We start from the raw sequence: 5445 nt of genomic DNA, 5'->3' as shown, positions 1-5445 counted from the left end.
GCCCCAGGGAACACCACTTGTTACCGGCCACCAACTGGATTTAATTCGATTCACCACAACTCTTTGGGCCTGGCCATCGAGCCAGTTTTTTACCCAGCGAAGAATATGCCCGTCCAAGCCATGAACAGCCAGTTTCTCCAGGACAATGCTGTGGGAAATGGTGTCTAAGGCTTTACTGAAGTCCAGGTAAATAATATCCACAGCCTTTCCCTCATCCATTAAGTGGGTCACCTTGTCATAGAAGGAGATCAAGTTAGTCAGGCAGGACCCTGCCTTTCATAAACCCATACTGACTGGACCTGATCACCTGGTTGTCCTGTATGTGCCGTGTGATGGCACTCAAGATGAGCTGCTCCACAACCTTTCCCAGCACCGAGGTCAAACTGACAGGCCTGCATAATAACATAGTGCCACAGCTCAAAGCAAGGGTAGAAAGGATGCAAGAAAAGTAAAAATGAAAATAATTGTGGAGAGCAGAGAATTTGCCAACCTGTCACATTTTGAAAGCCAAGTTTTTTCTGATTTTGCTCCAAAATGTAAAAAAAAAACAAACAAAAAAACCCCAAACCACCTACCCATAAAAAAAAACCAAGCCCAAACCAAAACCAAACACAAAAAGACCTCCAACAACACACACCTTGCTCAGTTTCCCCAAAAACCACAATCTTCTAAAATTAGAACTACTCTCACTTCTCAATGCCTTTTTAAAGGGCTGAGTTTTCTAGGTGGTCAAGGCTGTAAGCAAAGCTGTATTATATCTGTTGTTTTACTCTTCCAGGTGCCAGTTATTACAGACATGAGAAAGCCCTTTTTGGAAACCGAGACATTGTGCAGTTTTTGGGCAAATGGTTCATGCTGCTTTGACTGATGTGAAAAAATTCACTATCCTTAGCTCGACTTGTTGAGCTCAATGCTTTCAAATTTTCTTAGTAAATTCAGGGTGTTTCTGGGGAATCGTCTGGCAAAGCTTCTCTGGAGTCAGTTCTCAAAGAGGTACTTTTAGCGAAGAGATCTTTGATTTTGATCTTTGTGGTTTTCACAGTTCTGGATGGTAAAATATTAATACTACATTGATACTATGATTTTTATAGGTGAACAAATAGAAAGCAAAAAAACACTTTCTGTTATTGTACCCAAAGCTGTTATGAGGGAAATTTACAGAGAGCGCTATTACAGTTCAGATTTAATCTGTAGTTGCACAGTGTTACTCTAATTAGCAGTTACTAATTAGAGCAATTTTTTGCAGTTGCTAGAGCAACAAAACACCTATAATACCTTTATGTCTAAGTCACAGTTGTGTTTTGGACTGGGAAGTTCCTACGTGAATTGACGTTATTGCAAGTGGACAAAAGCAAGACACATGCAATTTGTTTGCTTTGCCAATGATAAAACAATGTGGTGCTTACTAAGTTAAAGAGAACAAAAGTATCTGTAATTTTCCACTGTGTGTTCTGACAAAAGAAAATGGAAAAAATAGCAATCTTTTTAGTGTCAGTTTAGATAAAAAGGGAGTGTTTCAGTCATCAAAAGATTTTGTTACTTATGTATAATTTGTAAGACCTAAACATTTCAAGATTATAACAAGATTTAGAGACCCTATAATTTTCTCAACTGGGTGGAACATTCTCTTGGAAAGCAACTGAATTTATTGTTCATCCTCACCGTCATTCTGGAGACGTATTTATCTTTGGTGCCACAGACAATATTCAAGTATGTAAATGCTTTTACTTACAAATTTCATTCAGAGTAGGACAGATGAAAGTAACAGCAGTAACTATAACATGGTAGCATAATTCAGTAAGAACACATGTTAGCAAAATTTTTCTTATATGAAAAATGTCACATATAAAATTTAAATGCATGGCGTTCCTCATAACCATATGAAGACAAAATATTTTCTTAAGGCAAAACTTATTTTCATAGTTGTCCCACTATTTCATTAATAGTTGTGGTGCATATCACAATATGATATTTTTCTCAGTTAAACAGAAACACAGTGACCAGCATGGAACGTTTGCACTAAGAGAAAGAAGCAGCAGTTTGCTAGCTCGGAGCCCTGTCGAAGAAAGCTGAGTTCGGTCCTCTGCAGATTGACCCTGACACAGGCCACCTGTAGGCACTTCCTCCCATCTGGGCAGAGTCATTCAAAAGCCTGGAAGCAGATTACTGTTTCTCCTTCTTGTTGATTCCTGATAAAGGCTGAGGATCTTGAAATGAAATTTAGAACTCTTTACTGCTTCCCTAAGGTTACTCTTGATAACAGCACTATTAAAATAGCAATTATAGCCTCCTGAAGATACATGGGTCCTCTTCAAGCACATGTAGATGAATGGCTGAAACAACTCTTATTTTTCAGTCACGGGTGAGTAGCAAATTCTCTGATACAGTTTTACAGCTAGTCTCTATGTCATAAGAAACCCATTCATCTGGGGAAAGTAAATCATCATTTAAAGCATGTCATTGGCTTTATATGAAATAATGATGGGATTATTTATGGTTAAATTTTATCTTAAGAAGGTTCCTCACCTGGCAAACAAATGGCTCTAGGAACTTGTCGTATGTGGTGATTGTCGAGGCACGGAAATATTGCGCAGTTGTCTTTTCAGATGCTGGAATTGATAGGTAGGTTTGCCTGCTTACTTAGATACAGTATGTAAGTATTTCAAGTATGCAGTGTCTTAATGCACAAATGGTTGAGATATGGATTGTACGAAATACTTCATATTATGAAGAACTAAATACTTTATGGTACAGATGCTTCTCAAATGTAGGATTCTTGGAAAATAAGTGGTTTGAATGCATGATGTTTATAGGAGAGTCGTGAAGTGAGACACCTGGAGGTAGAAAAATACTCTGCTCTGCAAGAAAATTCCTCAAACGGGACAGCGTACAAAGACTGTGTTCGGAATAATAAAACAGTTTTGTGAATCTGAATTTTGCAACACTCTTTGGTGCAACTGGAAATAACAGTGACAGAATAAATACTGAAAAGGTTAATAATTTTTTTAAATGTAGGAAAATGCAAATAATTATTTTTAAACTACAAACTCTCCCACCAGTATTAGTTATCTAGCTGTCAGAAATATTGCATAAAACTTATGCTTAATAGTAGAAATGCAAAAATCAGGTTCTGTTTTCAGTTGTTGTCTTTGTAGGACTGAAGCCTGGGAAATAGTTGCTGATTTTTTTTTTTTTTTTTTCTCTTTTTTTACCATCCTTTGGGCAGAGTGGTAGAGATGTCAGAAAAATTGGCTCTACTTAGAAATTATTTTTAATGGTCCTGATATTCAAAGACATCTTCCTGGCAAAGCACAAATGTTCTTATACATGGATAAGTCTTGGAAGGAAATAATGACAACAGTTAATCATCTACCAAATGCTCTCCATGCTGCTATTCGGCCTGGTATAAAATAATAGCATGACATACCAGTAGATGCCTTAGATATTGTAGGCTGTGTTTATCTTTACTCAGAACCTACAAGCTTTCAGGCTGAGCTAATCAGAGATGAAAAACCCATAGAGCATTTTCTTTGTGACAGTTCTTTTTGCAGCTGAGAACAGGGATTGTATCCTGTTCGTGTTTACTTGCGTTTGGTTACCACTTGTTTTCAATATTCTTTGTCATTACTTTGTTTTTAAAATTTGACTTGCTATACTTCACCCATCTCATGATACAGTTCCTTTTCCTAATGGTATTTTGATTTTTTCCCTCTTCTTTCTGATTGCTACTGCATGACCGCATGTATATTCAGGTCTCCTCTCTTTCTTGCCTTATACTCATTCCTATCACTTTTTCTTTCTGCACTGTGTATTTTTGACCTTCTTCCTGTGCTTCCACTGCTCCTTCAGGTTATAGTGAGTTGATGTATGATGTCAGGAATGTGAAATTGAGTTTCCCTTGCATTTTCCTTGATTTCCTCTCAGTGTCTTCTGGACTACTTGAGGGTTCCCAAATTGGCTTTTGTAGCAGTTGGTGGAAGATCATATGGAATGCGAGAGAGTCACCTCAAGGCTAGTGAAAAATTACACCAAAGAGTGGATGTGGCCTGTTGCTTGACAGCAGTAGATGGAAAATATAGTGCATCACACCTCTTGCTGTGATTCAGTGTAACACAGTATTTGCAGTTTGTAATTCACCACACAACTTTTGGAATTTACTCCAAATGTGGTATTTTAAAATAGTGTGAGAATATTCTATCTTACTATACTTTTTATCCAAAGTTTATTATTATTGTCATTATCCAATTTTACCATTTTTAACCAAATTATGAACTCCTGGAAATTTTGGCTGAAACTCCTAATCCCCAAGCAGTCCAGATTCAATTGCAAGACTGGTATTTGCCCTATAAACTGTAGGAAAACAGGAGAAAGTTTTCATAAATGATAATTTAGAAATGGTGTCACCTGAAGTTAAAAAAAAAAAAATTAAAAAGTAAATGGTTTCCTTTTTAGTATGTTAATTTGTTAACCACTGATAAAATAAAAAATGTCTTCCTATATTGTATCACAGAGGAAAGTTACAGACAAACTATTAGAAATGCATAAAATACAAACTTCCAGATCATCACTGAAGCATTCTGTCTTTAAGCCGGTATGTCCCTCTTGGAATAACATTTTTTATTAGTGAAGTCCATTATATTTGGCTTTGTTGTTAATACTCTTTATTTTTAGTGAATAAACAAGGCACAATATCCACAAGGTATTAAGTAGTCAGAAATATGTCTCTTTATAACTAACTTGGAAATTAATTTTAAATTAGCTTAGGCAAAGGACTAGGGCCCGAGGAAATGTAGAAGACTGGCTCATTGAAGTGGAAGAAGTGATGCACACTTCTCCTGTGTACCTGACAAACTGTGCTGTTGCTGATTATCAGACCAGAACAAGAAGGAAATGGTTTGCTCATGGAAACCCATCTCAGGTAAGACCTGACATTTTTTTCTATGCAACCTTTTCTTTTAAATTGTGAACTTAGTCTTTGATCTTTCAAGAACTTACACAAATGTTTTAAGCATACCAGCAATTGAACTTAAAGATGTGCATTGCTTGCAACATAATAACCTTATGTTTTTGTATGGCACCCTCCATACGTGGCATTATAATGCTTGCTCTGTTTATATACCTGGAATCAGGCTCTTGCACTAGAAACAAATAGCTCAAAAAAAAAAAAAAAAAAAGGTAGGGGCAGGATTCCTTGAGCAGGAAAATGTGTCTATGTGAGAGGATCCGCACAGTAGAGTCAGGGAGTGTAGCTTCATGGATGTTGTTTTCAGCAGGTGGTTTGTAGCAGTTTAATGCAGGACTGGACTGAGCCATACAAATAGCCCGGTATCAAACCTTTCTTAGATGTACCAGTAATTCTTTTTGTACTTCTTTCATACTGTCGTGGTTTAACTTCAGTCGGCAACTAAGCACCACGCAGCCGCTCGCTCACTCCCCCCCACCCGG

At 37.1% G+C, this 5445-nt stretch overlaps 1 pseudogene; it reads left to right on the top strand.

The window, feature by feature from the left end:
- LOC103895141 overlaps positions 1-5445 on the top strand; it is a 60013-nt pseudogene that overhangs the window by 19333 nt on the left and 35235 nt on the right.

The sequence above is a fragment of the Aptenodytes forsteri genome, unplaced genomic scaffold (assembly GCF_000699145.1).
Source record: "Aptenodytes forsteri isolate BGI_AS27 unplaced genomic scaffold, ASM69914v1 Scaffold224, whole genome shotgun sequence".
NCBI classification, from domain to species: Eukaryota; Metazoa; Chordata; class Aves; order Sphenisciformes; family Spheniscidae; genus Aptenodytes; species Aptenodytes forsteri.
This window is presented reverse-complemented; position numbering and strand designations above follow the sequence as displayed.